The following is an 18,688-nucleotide window of genomic DNA, read 5'->3' as shown; positions in this document are numbered from 1 at the left end:
TGGTTCTTTTTTTCGGAGCTGGGGACCAAACCCAGGGCCTTGCACTTCCTAGGCAAGCGCTCTACCACTGAACTAAATCCCCAACCCCGAAACAAATGTATCTTTAAAAGCTTTCATAAGAAAGCACTCAAGCCAAGGGTGGTAGTGCACTTAGAAGGCAGAGAGGCATGTGGATCTCTTGAGTTCGAGGCCAGTGTGGTCTACAGGCTTCCACAAGGCCTTCAGTGTTTGTTTCCAAAATTCCAGGATAACCAGAGCTACACAGAGAAACCCTGTCTTGAAAAACAAAGAAACCGGGGTTGGGGATTTAGCTCAGTGGTAGAGCGCTCGCCTAACAAGCGCAAGGCCCTGGGTTCGGTCCTCAGCTCCGGAGGGGGGGGGGGGGGGGAACACATAAAGGAAGGAAGGAAGGAAGGAAGGAAGGAAGCCAAGGAAGGAAGCCAAACCGGGTAACTATGTGGTGGTGCCTGCCTGTCATTCTAGCAGTGGGGGGTGGGGGGAGTGGGATTTTATAATTCCAGATTAATCTGTAATCCCCTGGGCAGCTAAGACAGAATGATTTTGAGTTGAAGCTACACTAAAGATCCTCAACCACCACCTCTATGAACACCCCCCAAAAGAGACCCAAGTTAGGCTCACACTCTACTCACTACACCAGGTTCTCTGGATTCAAGGACTATTTCAGTCAGAGGTGCTAGCCTACTAACAAGGCAAGCCACCTCAATGCACATCTAAAAGCACTTCCCTTCATGGCAGCCCAGGAGATGCAGTCAATTCCAACATCAGATTTCTTTTACAAGACACAGCTCAGTTTCAATTTTTGTTTCCCTACCTTCAATGTTTGTCTCCAAAATGAAAGTAGACCTACTGAGTACTTATTTTTTTTATGATGATGAGATATTAAAGCCTTTATAAAATTCAAATGATAGGAAAAAATACAAAGCATAAAATTGAAAACTATACACTCAGAGGCAATACCTCATAGAAAACTGTTCTCCAGGGGAGACACCAGCACGCAGGTTAGGCTTGGTGCCTTCTTCAGATGAGTCTACTTTGTGTGAAAGATCCTTAGAGCTACCTCTGGACTACTCAAAATGTTCAATTAAAAAAAAAAAAAAAAGCCAGATGTGGTAGCCCTTTCCTTTAATCTCACCAGGTAAAAGGCAGAAACAGACAGATCTCTGAGTATAAGGGCAGCCTGGTCTATATGAGTTCTAAGACAGCCAGGGCTATGGAAAGATATTCTTCCTCAAAAAATTAGAATAAAATTCAGCAAACATTTTAAAGTTTCAGAATCTTTCAGGAGTCCCAATAACTCTGGAAGTTTTAAAACTAAATATAGGCTAAAGCCATGTGGACTTCATACACACATCGACTTGAGACAGGGAATCACTTGGCTCCTGGCCACACGCACACATATTCACTCCTCTTCATTCAACCTTGTGAATCTTTTCACAGCCACAAATAGACATTACATCCTGTCTTGTCTACTGGAGTATGTAATCAGAATGAGGGGCCACCGTTACCTCTTGATAGAACACCCACAGATTCTGAAATGCACAGTGTAAAGGACTTAACTAAAGTCACACAGTAGGATAATCCAAACATTGATGGCAACATCAAACTTGAAACTCAGTCTTTTACTTCTCTGGGATGCATATGCTTTGGATAAGTTATAACAAAGTACACTTTTCTATTGTCAAAATAAAAGCAAATTTGTCTGAAAAAAGAAAAACCTTTCTTAAACGTAATGACCTAGGGTTGGGGATTTAGCTCAGTGGTAGAGCGCTTGCCTAGGAAGCGCAAGGCCCTGGGTTGGTCCCCAGCTCCGAAAAAAACAAAACAAAACAAAACAAAACAAAACATAATGACCTAATGAATATTACATCCTACATTCCTAGGGCACGCAACAGACTAGATGCTCACAAACAGAAAGACATAGGTTTTAGGTACATGCAATTATTCTACCTCATACGCACCAATTTTCAGAATTCTTTACCATTCAGAATGTTCCTATTTTTATAGAAAAAGGAAAAGTTAAACAAACGAACATAGAAAAAGAGATGTAAATAAAATATCTAATGCAAATACCAAAAGGACTGGGAGATGAAACAGTGGTAAAACACTTGTTTATCATACACAAAGAATCTAGGTTCAATCCACAGCACAGCAAATTACAACAAAACAAATATCAAATAACAAACTGGGCGTGGTAACCCATGCTTGTAATTCTAGCACTTGAGCATTTGGGAGGCAGAAGAATTAGTTCAAGGCTAGCCTGGTCTACAAAGTAAGTTCCAGGACAGCCAGGGCTACACAGAAAAACTGTCTCAAAGAAAACTAATAAATAGATGGCTATTATATAGTTCTGAATACAGGATTTATCAGCAACCTTTAGTTCCTTTGTATTCCATTCGCATATCTCTTTTACATGTATATATTTTAGAGATTTTTTTATAAAGATTTTATTTTAAGCATGTGTGATATATGAATATACATTCATCCAAGTGTAGGTGTGTGCACAAGTCAGGTACCCACAAAAGCTGGACAAGCCCATCGGATCTGCTGAAGCTGGAGTCACAGGTGTTGTGAGTCTCCTCATATGGACAAGAAACTGAACTCAGGGCCTCTGCTAAGCAGCAAGTGTCCTTAACTGCTGAGCCCTCTCTGCAGCCTAAATTTTTATAGAGTTTTAAAAAGAAAAAAATTCTACAGCCTGGGTTACTTCCTGAACAACTCCAATACATATGCCCATACTGTTACATAGCCAAAACTACCCACACCGCGCAGAACGTGCATATACTTTCTCTGTTAGCCTAGTTAGAAGAACCTTTCTCAGGGTATTTCCTTTCTTTCTAAAATTTATTTATTTTTCTTTTTTAGCTAAGAAAAGATCTCTTATGTCATAGCCTCAAACTTGGTATAACCCAGAACTTGTCAACATTTCATTTTTTAAAGTTATTCTTCCTCTTTCTTAAGTTTCATAAGTGTAAGATCCCATCCAAATAATACAGCACTGTTCACTCTATTAATAATTATTACCAACTATATAGAGCAGTGCTTGAAGAAAGGCTAACATAGAAAGATCGTTCATGTCCATGAAGCCTGAGAAAAGCAATGGGAATTGAGGAGGGAGTTTGTTAGCTGCCTAGCCCTAAGCAGAAAGGGGAAGTGAGCTGGGAATGATGGCCAGAGGACAGAAACATCTGTCACTCTACAGTTCCATTTTCATGGTCAGTGAGGAGTTTAGTTTACTCATCAGTCTCCACGTTTTCTTAATGAGTCAGTCTCCCTGACCTGAATGAGCTGAAAATCTTACTAAACTCAAGTTCTGGTCTCAAAGCTAGGAACAGATACTGAATGAAGCCCAGGGTTCCGAAAAGACAAAGCTGCCCCAAGCTGACAGAGATCATTGCTCTCTAGCTACAACACCAATCATGGAATGCATGTGCTGTATCTAATATTCTCTGACACTTCACCATAGCTTGCAAATAAAATACAAACTTCTTAACCTGTCTCTCGCATAGCCCAGTTATCTAGCCTTATCTCCAGACAATGAGGTCTCTAATAACTGCAATTCCGTGTTCAGGATTCTTTACCTAGAATGTCCCTCACAATCTTACTAACCTGAAAAATTCTTATTCCTCCTCCAAGACCCACTTCAGAAGCCACCTTTTCTTTTAAGTCTTCTCTCTCCCCTTCCCCCCAAACATTTTTAGAACCTCATGTATCCCAGGCTGGCTTCAAACACTGTGCATAGCTCAGCTACTGATCTTCCTCCCACCTTCCTCTACTCTCCAGGTGCTAGTACTACAGGCCTGGCTACCACAATTGGTTCTCAATAGCTCATTAACCACCACCAAATCAGAGAATTTAAATAGAAGTTATAATTCACTGTTAAAATAATTGACTTTTCTTAGATACACTACTGAAAAAAAAAATGGTACCTAACAGTTCTCACCTTGTACGTTCTAGCATAGTATCAAAACCCAAAATGAGATGTCAATGTTAAATGATCGATCTTGGGGACTGGAGAGATGGCTCAGCAGTTATAAGCACTAACTATTCTTCCAGAGGTCCTGAGTTCAACTCCCAGCAACCACATGGTGATTCACAACCATCTGTAATGGGATCTGATGCCCTATTCTGCTGTGTCTGAAGACACTGACAGTGTGCTCACATACATACAATAAATAAATCTAAAAAAACGCCCTAAATAAAGTAGGTTTTAAAAAAATAATTGATTTATGGAGCACAGCATTGGCGTTAAGAGAAAAAAGAAGGAGTTGGGGATTTAGCTCAGTGGTAGAGCGCTTGCCTAGCAAGCGCAAGGCCCTGGGTTGGGTCCCCAGCTCTGAAAAAAAGAAGAAAGAAAAAAAAAGAGTAAAAAGAAAGGAGCTAGTTACACAAAATTCAACAATTGGATTAGCACAAGGTGTAGGTGGTACTCAACTTTAATCACAGCACTCAGGAGGCAGAGGCAGTTGGATCTCTTGAGTTCAAGGCCAGTCAGAGCTACACCTAGAAACCCTGTCTCAAAATAAAACAAAACTGATTTGTCTGTTTAATCTTTTCCAAAATAGTCCCAGTATAGCTAAGAAACAGCATTTTTTTTTTTTTAGTTATGGCAACTAATATTTGAACAAGTAATTCTATAGCTCAATCTAATCTACATAACTCTGTGAAATACATACTTGCATTGAAGATGAGGAAACTGGAGCATAGGAAGGCTAGATGGTTTAAGCCTATGGAGTAAAATGTAAAGTCCTGGGGTGGTGCTGGAGAGATGGCTCAGTGGTTAAGAGCACTGACTGCTCTTCCAGAGGTCCTGAGTTCAGATCCCAGCAATCACATGGTGGCTCCCAACCATCTGTAATGAGATCTGATGCCCTCTTCTGGTGTGTCTGAAGACAGCTACAGTGTACTTACATATAATAAATAAATAAATCTTTAAAGTCCTGGGGTTGGAGATGGCTCAGTGGGTAAGAGTACTGACTGTTCTTCCAAAGGACTTGGCTTTGGAAACACCCACAGGGCAGCTCACAGCACATCTTTTAACATTCAGATCTGACACCCTCACACAAGCATACACACAGATAAAACACTAGTGCACCTAAATAAAAATAAATCTAAAAAGAAGTAAAGTCCTGTAGTGTGACTCCAAAGCCAGAGTGCACTGGAATCAGGCGGGCCGGGTTTAAATTTGGCCATGTTTCAGTTGCACAGTGGACACATCATCTCACCCCTGGGCTTGTTGCCTAGTAAATGGATGCGAGAGCCTCCTAGGGAGTACAGGAGTAAGGTAGCACTAGCTACCCACCTAGCAGACACTCAGAAAGGCTACTGCATTCTCCCTTCCTAAAAGCTGCAAAGACCTTACAGAGGACAGGATGTGCGCTATACTCGAGATCTTTTAAACAGAAGAAATCCTTGCCTTATCTAAGTCAGAACAGAGCTGGGGCCAGAGGCCTTATAAAATGCAAATACTCTTAATTACCCTAAGTTACAATTCAAACTAAAGAGGAAAAGTGTCCCTCCCTACACCCCAGGCCTGGGTGATCAGACAGGCCCAGCTCTCCACAGACTTTTATCTCCTTTCTTTCCTCTCTTTCTTCTTCTAGCCCCATGAACCTCTTTCACTTCCTCCAAGTTGCCAAACTGAGTGCTGTTCCCCACATGGTTACCACTTAAACCTTCTTTGGGTCGTGACCTAATGTATGGTGCTTCTTCAGGGCCCCCAATTCAAATAATTCTCTTCCTCATCTTTTTTTTCCCTCCTTGAACTCAGGGTTTATAAATTTTATGTTGCTATTTCCTTCAGAGTATTGTTCTAAAAACTATCTGGGGCTAGGACTCAAAGGCAGAGTCTGTGCTTAGCAGGAAAGCCAGAGGATTGATTTCCCCCACTGCAAAAACAAACCAACCTGAAACATACTGGGGGGGGGGGGGACAGAGTGACAGAGACAGAGAGACAGAGGGAGCCCTTCATAGACACTTTGCCATTGTAATATTAACTAAATCCTCACTGAATCCACGAGTGCTGGTGTCTAGTTATCCCAGCATTCAGAGGCTGAGGCAGGAAGATCTAGCTATCTAGCTGGGCCAGTCTGGAAGACATGCCACCCCTTTACCTCAGATTCTCTTTCTCTCTTTCCCCCTTTCCCCTTAGTATTTGGTGCTTCGTAACATGCATGTTTATTAGACACTGTACTTCTCACACATTAAAAGGAAAACTCTCCAAGGGCAGTTATTTTTCATTGCTCGCCACATGGAAAACATTTATTTGCTGACAAATATATATACTTTTTTCTGGAGCTGGGGACCGAACACAGGGCCTTGCGCTTGCTAGGCAAGCGCTCTACCACTGAGCTAAATCCCCAACCCCCAAACATTTTCTTATTACTGGACTTTGTCTCTAGGCCAAGATCTCCAACACTAAAATAGAGGTGTCTTTCTGGTGGACACAGTATCTCCAAAACCTAGTTCTGTCATGACACATACTACAAATGCTCAGGAAAAAAAAAAAAATGTTTACAGTCAGGCATGGTTGCTTGAAGTCCCAACTAATGGGGAGGTTTAAGACAGGAGCTCAGTGGCCAACCTGGTTAAAAGTGGAAATGGGGGAGGGGTAATGAATCAAAGCCATCTTCAGTGGAGCAGTAGAAATGGTCAAAAAAAAAAAAAAAAAAAAAAAAAATAGCACCAGGCTTCCCTTCTCTTTCAGTGTAATGTACCTGTCAGTTTAGCAAACAGACTTCTGAAATCGCACTCAGTACCATCAGGCCAAGCACATTGTGTGCTCAGCCAGTGTACACCCGACACAAGCACACTCTAGCTCCTACACGAACACAGGCCACAGGCAAATCCTGGTCCAAACCCATTTTACCGACCCAAGTCCCACTCTCCTAAAGCAGAAACTATCTAGGCTTGTCCTGAATACAAAACATGTTCCCTGGGTGGGCCTGTAGGTTTATTCCAACCCTGGACTTTTAATGTCACCTCCGGCCTGCTCATAAAAATAGTTAAAAATCCCTGACCACCTCCAATAATCCTACGGTTCTCAAGAGCAAGCATACCTAAGGTCATATGGACCCCTCCCCCTCACAAAAGCTGATTCAAGGCCAGGAGGCCATCTGTCCAGCAGACGCTCTCCTGTGCTCCCCCCCAGGTCACACGGAGCCTTTTCCCCCCAGCCCCTCAGTTGGCAGGAAGAGTCCCCGCAGAGAAATAAATCTAACCCTGATCAACAGGCCTGGTCACCCCCCTAAGAACCCTAACTCTGGAGGAGGAAGACCTGTCTGCCCCGGAGAAGGATCCCCCGGGGTCAGAACTTGGGCGAGGCTGAGGGGAGATTGAGGGGCGCCGAGGAGGGCCGACGTTCCAAGCGTCTGCCCGGTGACGGCACCCGGTCCTCGCGCGGCGGAGACCGTGGAGCTGACAGGGCGTCCCAGCCGGGTGAAGTGCACCGTTATCCTTGCCCGGGCCGGGGGCTCGGCGGGCGGCCGCCTGTCGCGCGCGGGACGACAGCAGAGTGCCCGGGCCGCCCCGGATCGGCGGGCGGCGGCGGCGGAAGGGGTCCGGGCCGGGGGCGGGGTAGGGTGGTGGCCAGGGCCCGCCTGGCGGCGGTCGGGGGAAGTGGCTGCCGCCTGGGGCGGCGAGCAGGGTCCACCAGGCTACAGGGCCGGGCCGGGGCGCGGGCAGAGCTCGCTCTCCTCAGACTCCCCTGCCCGAGCTGGAGCGGCCCTGGTGGTGGCCTCGCCCTGTCCGGGCGGCGGGGGGCGCTTACCTGGCGGCGGCGGCCGCAGAGGCAGGCCCGGGGCTCGGCCGCGCGCGTCCCCAGCGCCGGCTGCGGGAGCCACAACATGGCGACGGCGGTGGCGGGCGGGGCTGCGGCTCCGGGGGCGGAGCGGGGGCGGGAGCCGGGCTGGCGGCGGGACCTGGCTGAGGCCGCGGGTGGGAAGGGCGGGCGGAAGGCGACTCGGGCCTGGGCACCGGCCAGGGCAGTGCGGCTGAGGAGCTGCCCCGGCCCGGCCCGGCCCGGCCTGGCCCAGCGCCGCTCTGTGCCTTCCGCCTCCCGCCTTAGGCTGGCGCGACCCTGGCGACGCTGACTGCGGGGAGGGGGTGGGGAGGACGGCGCGGCGCTGAGCTCGACCGGGACTCCGACCTGGGCTGGCTCCCGCCGCCGTCAGCGCGGCCTCTCTCGCTGTGAAGCGCTGACGCGCCTCTGAGGCCTCGGTGCGGCCCAGGCCGCCCGCCTGAGGAACGAGTTGTGCCTTCGAGACTGCGGGCCGACGGGACGCCGAGCGCCTCAAGAGCTCGGATAATGTCTTCGCTTAGACTTGGGCGAGCCGGGCCTAATCACCACTGTTGAGTGAAAGGAAGCAGGAGTGGAGTGGGCCGGGGCACTCAGGTGCGCCTTAAATGGCTGATCATCGCAGGCTCTAAGGACTTGCTTGCAGGCGCCGGGCGCTCAGACTCTGGGGGAGCCAAGGGACGCTCGGAGAGTAGAATGGGGGCGGGAGACTGATAACCTCTCAGGGTGGACTGGCAATTCGGGGTTCATCAGGGAAGCTATGACTGCAGGGCAAGAACTCGGGGAGGCGGACAAAAAATTACGAGGTTGACCCGCAGGACTTTCCAAGAACCTGGATTAGCTGTGCACGCAGTATTAAGGCAGCAAGGTCGGACTGTGGGAGCTGTTCTGGCTGCCAGGCAAGATTGCTAAGCATGAACAAATTCCTTCTGAAGACCACCAGGAAACCAGGAAAGAGCCCACACTTTGCAAAAGGGCCGGAACTGACATTTAGCTGGGTACTGAGTTTGCTGAGTGCCAGGACTTGACAGAACAGAACACTTGGATGAGGAGTTTGTTAGCGATGAAGTAATGAAGGCAGTTAAGAGAAATGATTCTTTCCAGAAGTTTGGGAGGGAAAACTAGGCCTCAGACTTAAGGAGGAGTAAAAAAAAAAAGTTTCTTTTTTTTCCAATTTCAAAGAGAGTGAGAGCTCAAGTAAAGGAGCCAAAGGTAGATAGAATAATTTATAGTTTATATCCCAGAAAAGATGGGAAGGAGGAAGTCCAAGGAAAAGGCGTTTTGTCCAACAAGTCTTAAGGGTGAATAAAGATAGAAATATGTGTCCCGTGTGGTAGTGCATGTGTGTAATCCCAGCTCTTGGGAAAACGAGGCAAAAAGATCTTGAGTTCAAGACCAGCTGGGATTACACTGTCTTAAAAGCCAAGAAAGGAAGGATTTTATTTATTTGAGGCAGGGTTTCTCTGTGTAGCCCTGGCTGACCTAAGACTCCGCTCTGTAGACCAAGTTGCCTTCAACTCATGATACCCGCCTACCTCTACTTTTGAGGTGCTAGGATTGAAGGTATGCACTGCGCCACTATACCCAGCAGGACTTTTAAGTTGGGGAAGCATGCACGTTTCCACAGATGAGCTACCAGGATGACCCTAGATAGTATTCATAGGCAGGTAAATTCTGTCTTTAAACCTTAGCTACAGTTGGTTCAAACTCCCATACCACGGTGGCAGGGATCCCTGTAATCTCAGCATTCTGCCCCTGAGATAGAAGACAGGATAATCAGGATTTTAAGGCTCCACTTTGAGACCAGCTTGAGCTTATAGGAGACCTTGCCCCGCTGCAGCCTCCCAAACAAACAAGAACAAAAGCTATACCATTTAATAGAGAAAATGGCATACTCAAGCATAGCTGGTATCAGTAGAAATTTGTGAAGCATTTTTCCCCTAAAAATTTGTAGTCCCAACTTGTTTGTTTTGTGTGCATTCCTGTGTGTGAGTGGAAGTTAGACAGCAGCTCGGGAGAGCCAGTGTCCTGCTTCCAACATTGGAGTGCCAAAGATTGAACTCGAGTCACAAGACTTGACAGCAAGAATCCTTGCCCACTGAGCCATCTTACCAGCCCTATCCCTAAACTTTTGTTGTTTTTTTTTTTTTTTAAAAAGCCCTTTTCCTTTCAGAAAATTTGTCTCCATTCCCTGATATCACTCCATTTATCCCTCCTCCACCCCAATAATGCACTGTACCTGTGAACAAAATGCCTCAAATTACAAACTGTTAAATAAATTAGAGTTTATTTATAGCCATTAAACCATGTTGAAGGTTGGGGCTGGAGGGATGGCTCAGTGGTTAAGAGCACTGACTGCTCTTCCAGAGGTCCTCAGTTCAATTCCCAACAACCACATGGTGGCTTACAGCCATCTGTAATGGAATCTAATGCCCTCTTCTGGTGTGTCTGAAGACAGCTACAGTGTACTCATATACATAAAATAAATCTTTTTAAAAAAAATGTTGAGGGGCTGGAGATGACTCCGCTGCTCTTGCACAAGTCCTGAGTTTGATTCCCAACATTCAGGTCAAGAAGCTTGCTCTTGGCCTTTTTGGGCACTGGTGTTTGTGTGCATAGATAGATAGATAGATAGATAGATAGATAGATAGATAGATAGAATTAAAATTAATCTTAGCCAAGCAATAGTGGCCCATGCCTTTAATCCCAGCACCCAGGAAGCAGAGGCAGGTGGATCTCTGAGTTGGTCCACAGAGTGAGTTCCAGATTTATGGCTACACAGAGAAACCCTTCTCAAAAAACCACTAAGTCTTTAAAATAACTGAGTAAAGACCATGTCGAGGGGCAATGAGCTGGCTCAGGAGATAAAGGTGAGTACAAGTATGAAGACTTGAGTTTGACTTCCCACAATCCAGGCACACAGGCTGAATATTTGTAATCCTAACCATCCTGTGGGGAGGTGAGAGGCTGAGCAAAGAGAATCCTTGAAAGCTCCGGGGCCAACTACCCTGGTAAACAGGAGAAAACCTACAAGGGATCCCATTTCAAATGAGGAAGGGTGGTGAGGGAACAGTACCTGAGGTTGTCCTCTGACCCCCACATGCATACCATGTTATAAACTTGCCCACGTTATCACACACCATACACACGTGAATGTGTCCAGTTATACATACAGATATTGCACATGCATATAACTGAGTATATGAATTTGTAAGGCTTCAAAGAATTCAGATTTCAAAAAGGGTATTGAAATTAAATCTTTGAAGTGTTTGTAAGACTTTATCAAAAATGGCCAAGGTTAGGAGACTATCCCAGGTAAAGGGAACATATAGTATAAATACTCAGCATACCCAGCAAGAGAGCTGTGTGGCCAGAGCCCAGGACTCTAGAACAGTAGGAGAGCCTGTCTGGAAGGTCGGGGGCACTGAAGCACAAGTGAATCAGGCTGAACGCTAAACCTCACAGACCTGAATGAACCACTGGAGCTTGAACTGTGCTGGCAATACAGTTTAAAGTGGACTTTCCCATTGTCTCTTACTCAACGATGTTGCAGGTTTTGGCCCTTTCTTCCTAATAATTAGATGTTTGGTTGATCCAGAACAATGAGGCAGGGAGAACAGTGTATCCTATTTCTTTATACAATGAAAACTGGGCATTGTTTCTCTGATTATTAACTATAATTTTTTTCACTATAGAGTTTTGTGTAGAGAGAAAATTACCAAAGAGCTAAAAAAAGAAAGAAGCATACACTTTAAACTAGGGTACAAAAATGACTTCTTTTTTGGTTAAATTTTAAGATTTTCTTTATGTGTTTGTGTGAGTATATGGCATATTTGCATAGCTGACCTCAGGATTCCAGAAGATAGTATATAGAGACATGGGCTACTAGATAACCCTGAAGCTGAGAGTTGTAGGTGGTTGTGAGCGTCCTGATGTAGATCCTTGGAACCAGTTGGAGAACTGAACTTGGTTCCTCTGAAGGAGCAGCAGGTACTATTAACTGCTGAGTCATTCCTCTACTGAGTGTTCTTTCCACTCACTATTTGATTTCTGTCTTTGCTCTCAGGCTGTCCTGGAACCTAACTCCAGAGCCCAGCCTGGCTTTGAACTCCTGATCATCTTCCCTTTCCCCCCAAAGCTAAGATTACAAGTATGTACCACCACACCCAATTTATGCAGTGTTGGGGACCAAACTCAAGGACTCATAGGTGGTAGGTAAGAGTTGTACTAGCTGAGCTATATTCCCAGTGCCTTGAATTTTGTTTTTGAGGAAGTCTAGGTACAGTTCAAGCTGATCTTAAACTTCCACTTTCCTCCTCAGCCTCCTGATCCTTTCTCCCTACCTCCCGTCCTTCTTTCTGTAGTACTGGTGATTGAACCTAGGGTCTCCCAAGGCTTCATGCATACTTAGCATCCCAAGACTTTAAATATTTTAGGACTGGGGTAACTATCAGAGAAGTCAAATAAGCTGTGCTTGCACACCCCTGTAACCCTGCTGGCACTTGAAAATTGGAAGCAGGAAAAGCTCCACAAGTTTGAGAAAGTTTCAGACTAGCCAGAACTACATATTGAGATTATGTCACAAAACCAGAAAGTGATACCCACACTCTTCAAATGAGAAGATTACCTAGTACATTAGCAAAATGTAGATGTACTTTTCAGTACTCATCCATGCTGCAATGGCTACATTCAGAAAAAGTTATGGCAAGGTAAATTAGAATAATAATCTTTTAAAAGTAATTCAAAGAGCTTTAGTAAAAATGTAGGTTCCAAGCTGGGCAGTGGTGGTACAGGCCTTTAATCCCAGAATTTGGGAGGCAGAGGCAGGAGATCTTTATGAGTTCTAGGCCAGCCTGATCTACAGAGCAAGTTCAGGACAGCGGTGGCTACAAAGAAGAACCCATCTCAAAAACCACACAAAAGCCTATATGCACAACAATGTTTACTATAATCTTATTTGTGATAAATTGTAAACATAGTAAATGGTTAAGTAACTGGTGTGTGCAACATTGTATAACACAGAGAAGAGGGTGACTTGGAAACATTTGATTACAAAAAGATACACTTCTCTAGTGTTTCTAGAACTATTGAACTACATACTATAAAACTGTTTTTCTTAACAAAATAAAAATGTATATTTTCTGCTTTTGTATCAGCTAAGAGCAGCAGGAAACAGAAGGACCACTCAAACTGTGTAACTGAAGAGAAACAATGTACAAAGATAGGGAAACTGACAAGAAGTTGTGAACCGCCCTAAGTCTGTGAGGAAGCCACTATCATTCATCAGCCTGAAAGGCCAAAGACATGAGATGGTTACCAATGCGGTGTTAGCTCTAAGGGAGGAAGAACCAACAAGATCTTAGAGGCACACATACTTGCTTTCTTTCAACTCTCCTATAGTATCTCACACTGTTTGAACCCAAAAGGACACCTAAGACCAATAGAGCCCAGGTGAACTGTTTTTCAAGGTCAGCCTCTCTAAAGAGCAGAGTGGAGCAGGGTGAGGAATGGGTCAAGGTGCAAAGGCAAACTGTCTAATCATATGCAAACTGGGATTGCAGATTTAGCTCAGTGTAGACACTTATCTAGCATATACAAGGTCCTGCGTTCAACTACATAAGAAAAAAAAAAGAATTAGAAGGAAAAATAAAAAACTAAGTATGTAACCAAGGACCTCAAGGGAACCTGGGAAAGCAAGTTTTCTAGAGCTTGAAAGCACAGGTAGCCAGGAAGCAGATGGGACAGATAAAAGGACAGGAAAGGCGAATTCACACTGAAGCAAGCGTGGTGGCCCTAAGTAAGGCCATCCCATTGTTTGTTATATTACTGTACTGGAGTCTAAGCTGGGGTGGGGGGGAATCAGAAATATACATATATATATATGAAAATGTTGGAGAGATAGCTCACTTGGTGCCAAGTGCTTGCTACACAAGCATAAGGGCCTGGGTCTGTTCCCCAGCATAGAGGAGGCTGGGTATGAAGCCAGATGTGGCAATGCACGCCTTTAATCCTAGCATTCAGAAGGCAGAGGCAGGTGGGTCTCATTCAAAACCAGCCTGGTCTACAGAGAGAATTCCAGGACAGCCAGAGCTACACAGAGAAACCATGTCTTGAAAAACAGAGACAAAAAGTCTGGGTGTGGTGCCACACACTTGTAATGAAAGTGTGAAGGCTGAACGGACTGGCAGATTCCTGGGGCTCACTGGCTTGCAGCCTAACCTAATCAGTGAGCCCAGGTCCCAGTGACAAATATCTCCAAAAGCGTGGTGGACACACCTGAGGGACCACACTAAAGGTTGAATTCCATCCTCTGTATACGCATTCACAGGCATGCAAAGAACCTGCCCACACATACAGGTCTAAATTTAAAAACATTTTAAAAGATGTATATAAGTTTAAATGGAGTTAAATAATCTATCATCTACTGCTACAGACTAAGGTGTAGATTTCTCTTTCCTAGCAAAACTTCATGCAGTCAACAGATAATTATGTGGTACCTATCCTGTGCCAGGAACTGTGAGGCCCTGGGGATTGAAGCGGAAACAAAATTAACCTCTTTGCTCTGTGGAGTTTCCATCCTGGTGGGGGTGGGCAGACAATGCTTGAGTGGTGATAAGAGGCTAGAGGAAAGCAGGCGAGCATTCTGCCCACTCTCCTACCTATGGTAAACCTCCTCATCTGAACCGCATAGCTCTTTATGTGCCAAACTCTCCAGGCAAACAGCCCTTAGTGTCTCTCAGACTAAGACCGTAATGTCCACAATTGACCTTCCTGCCTCCCACATCCTCCAACTGTGTTGTGGGGCTCACTCTGAAACAAATCATTTCAGTATCCTGATTCAGCTCTTCAGTACTTCCCCACCTATAACAGTAACAGCTAACCTGCTTATACCACCCTTTCTTATCTCCTGGCTCCATCCTCTGTTTCTGCCTTCCTCCTTCTCCTTTCCACCCGACCATCATCTGCTGTTTATTGAACATGTCATGTTGTCTCTAATTTCCGGCGCATTCCACAGCCTGTGCACTCTTTGGGCTTGAAGCCAGGGCTTGGCACGTGCTAGACAAGGACCTACCACTAGTTCTTTCATTTTTATCTTATTTTAATATGTATATGTGTTTTCCATGCATGCGTGTGTGTGTGTGTGTGTGTGTGTGTGTCTGTGTGTGTCTGTGTGTGTGTCTGTGTCTGTGTCTGTGTCTGTGTGTCTGTGTGTGTACATACGGAGGCTAGAGGACAACCTTGAATGTTGTTTCTTACTTTCTGTCCACCTTGTTTTTTGAGATGAGTTCTCTCATTGGCCTGAAGCTCTGCAGCTCACAGGTAAGAGGCTGTCTGGCCGGTTAACCACAAGGATTCTCTTCTCTCTGCTTCCCCAGTGCTAGGGTTTCAAATACAAATGACCACTCCGTACATTTTTACATGGGGATCAAACTGACAGCTACTGCCCCAGATCAATTTTTTACATTTTTATTATTTATTTATTTATTTACTTTTTTGTTTTTTTGTTTTTTGTTTTGTTTTTGTTTTTTTGAGACAGGGTTTTTGTGTGTAGCCTTGACTCACCTGGAACTCGATTTATAGACCAGGCTGGCCTCAAACTCAGAGGTCTGCCTGCTATTCCTCCCGAGTGCTAGGATTAAAATCGTGTGCAACTGCAACTATCCCTTGGCTTCAAATTTTATTTTTACTGAAACAGTTTTTTACATTTTGTTTTGTGGGCATATGGGAACTACACCTACACCATAAGTATGCTAGGCCTCTTTCTGTGACCCCAGCAAGCCACCTGCCCCTCCCTAGCAGGTGCAGTTCATTATGGCTTTTCTGCTTGCATTCTAGGGATCTCCTGCTTGGAAGGCAGGCCGAACCATCTTCCCAGACTGCCCTCAAATAAATAAAATCCATATTTTTTAAATTAAAACTGGATTATTACAAACAAAGCTGAGTGCAGTGATACTTTTTGTTGCAATATACAGGAGGCAGAGGCAGGAGAATCCCTGGAAGTTTGAGACCAGTCTTGGCTACACAGGGAGTTCCAGTCCAGCCTAGGAGGCGGAGCCTGGAAAAAAATAAGGTTAAAAAATTAACCCCAGTGTGATGGTGTCTGCCTAAATCACACTTGAAAGGTTGGGGCAGAGGAAGTATTAATTTAGTGCTTGCTTGGGCTACATAGTGAGTTCTAGGATTTCCAGGACTACATAACAGTGTAAATGAATTAACTTTAAGTGTTACAGTGAATTAATCCAGCAGCTGTATGTCTTTATGCTAGTCCCCAGTAATTACTCAGAGAAGCAATATTTATTTAAAACTGTACCTCAATAGCTGAGCAGTTAAATGATCTTTCCTTTTTTATGCTAATCTGGCTTCCTCCCAGCCCCATCCCATGATGTTTGCATATTTTTATTGATCTGACTCTTTGGGCTTCAGGTGTGTTTTCATGATCTCTCTCTGGACCCCTTCCTTTTGGCTCCTAATCCTCCATCCTCCTCCCTGATCTGAAACTCCCTCCCCCTTCTCTCCTTCCTTTGGTTGGTGGACACCCTGCCTTATTCTCTATTCTGCCCAGCCATTGGGTGATCAGCACTTATTGACAAGGTAGAGAATAAATGGTAAGAACTGTTTATACAAACTTAAAACAGGAGATGCTTGGTATAAGCATTACAGTGCCGTGTGTGGATTGAAACAAGATATGAGGGCAGAGAAAGAATAACACAATGGTAAACTTGATACAGTGTACAAAAACATTATGCCTACAAACAAGACCCTATATCAAACAAACGAACATCAGAATTACAAGCTAAGTGTGGTAGTACACTTCTATGATAACATTCAGAAGGCAAAGGCAGAAGGATCACTGTAAGTTCAAGGCCAGCCTAGTCCACATAGTGAATTCCATACTAGCTAGGTTTATATAAGGAGATGCCTTAAAAAAAAAGTTAATGTTGAATATATTTTTGTATACTTACTGGTGTTGGTTTACAGACAATTCCACTATCTCTGCCCAACAGCTACCTAGCAACTGTTAAGTAGCTGTCCTCCAGGTGTGAGCCAAGCGCATAAAGAGGGACTGCTTGCTACCCCAGCTCTCTCCCTCTTCCTCCCTCTCCCTCTCCCTCTCCCCTCCCCCTTCCCCCTTCCCCTCCCCCTCTCCCTCCTCCCTCTGTGTGCCTCTGTTTCCCTCTGTCTCCCTGTCTTTCTCTCTGTCTTTCTCTCTCTTTGTCTTTCTCTGTCTCTGTCTCTCTCTCCCCACCCCCCGCCCCCAACTGTTCCAGTGGGCCTCTCTTCCTCTCTTTCTGTTCCCACACCCTTCTCTGCCTCTAGCCCTTCCCAACTTGCTTCTCGGTCATCCTGTTTCATCACAGCAATAGTTACCCTAACTAAGACAGCAAAGTAGCCTCAAATTTCCAATCCAGTTTCCCAAACACGATGATCACAGGCATATAGCACCACATGTAGTTCCTTCCACATACTTTAAAACTTGTTTTATTATTTATTTATATTGTATGTGTATATTGTGTTCTGCCGGGGTCGGGGGGTGAGGGGACTCACATGCCACAACACTTGTGTGTGGGTCCGAAGACAACTTTCCAAAGGCAGTTCTTCCTTCTCCCATGTGGGGCACATCTCAGTGACCATGTTCTGATATATCTCTCTCTCTCTCATTCTCCCCCATCATTTTAGAAGATTATCTTTAAGAGTAAGAACTTTAAAATATCATATTTCCTTGTATTTTAGCCTTTTTCAAGGCAGCTGGTGCAGATCATGGTAGGACTGTCACTGGTGACTGATCTGCTGGAAGATTGGTGGAGCAGCAGAGCTTTCCGAAAATGGCTGTGTGAACAGAGTAGATTGTCCAAGCTGGGAAAGGTGGACCAAAGCCTCTAGCCCTTCCCAACCAAAAGCCCACCAAAGCCTTGGCTGTTGCGCTGAAGGATTTTTGTTTGTGTTTGTCCTGCTGGAGTTCAAGCTCAGTGCTTTTCGAGCTGCACAGGTGCTCTGCCACTGAGTTAGACCCAGAACCCTAAAGCATTTGATTTATATCGTGGAGGTGGTGGGAGAAGGCATTCAAGACTTTTAGGTGGATAAAATGATTTGCTTTTACATTTTCCCCACAGAGACGGAGACATCGACAGCCTGGTCACCTAATGGCTTTGTGCAGGATGCTAGGGGGGAGAGGCAGGACAACAAAACTGGAGACTGAATCAATAAGCTCATGTGTTTTCAAGAAGGGCTGGTTAGTGGGCTGCTTAGGAAGTGGTAAGAACGAACTTACCGTCTGTATTCATTCATCCAGAGACACTTAGGGGCCTCCTCACACAAACCCAGGCTGAATGCTGGGAACAGACACCACCCACCATTAGACTAAGGTGCAGAGGGGTACCTTGGTCAAAGGCACATTTAGCCAGCCCTCTGGCTTCCAACTCCTGCCCAGTGACCTTGGCTAACTTACTCAAACCACCATCTGTAGCCCACGGGTGTTCTAAGATCTCCTAGGTTCAACAAATTCTCCACCCCCCAAAAAAATCGCTTAAAATTCAGGGCTTGCTAGGGAGCCCTGGCAGTGCCTTGAGGCAAATAAGAAAAAAAGAAAGAGGTTGGGGATTTAGCTCAGTGGTAGAGCGCTTGCCTAGGAAGCGCAAGGCCCTGGGTTCGGTCCCCAGCTCCGAAAAAAAAAAAAAAAAAAAAAGAAAAAAAGAAGGAGCCTGGGCTGGAGTTTCACAACACAGGCTAAAGTGAGAGTAGAGAGGGACCAGAAGGGAAGTGAGTGCAAGGAAGGATTCTTTTTTTGGTTTTTGGAAAGTTTTTTGATTTGTCTTTCTTTCTTTCTTTTTTTCTTTCTTTCTTCCTTCCTTCCTTCCTTCCTTTCTTCTTTCTTTT

At 45.1% G+C, this 18,688-nt stretch overlaps 1 protein-coding gene across 2 annotated transcripts in view; it reads right to left on the bottom strand.

The window, feature by feature from the left end:
- Zfp592 (zinc finger protein 592) overlaps positions 1-14,270 on the bottom strand; it is a 56,460-nt gene extending 42,190 nt beyond the window's left edge. For both annotated transcript variants that reach the window (XM_039105592.2, XM_039105598.2), the window contains exon 1: positions 7,787-14,270. The gene's annotated coding sequence lies outside the window, so the exon portion shown is untranslated. The remainder of the gene's footprint in view (positions 1-7,786) is intronic.
- Positions 14,271-18,688: the final 4,418 nt, after the last annotated feature.

This window comes from Rattus norvegicus, chromosome 1, assembly GCF_036323735.1.
Source record: "Rattus norvegicus strain BN/NHsdMcwi chromosome 1, GRCr8, whole genome shotgun sequence".
Taxonomy (NCBI): Eukaryota; Metazoa; Chordata; class Mammalia; order Rodentia; family Muridae; genus Rattus; species Rattus norvegicus.
The sequence above is the reverse complement of the archived record's forward strand: the minus strand, read 5'-3'. Positions and strand labels throughout refer to the sequence as shown.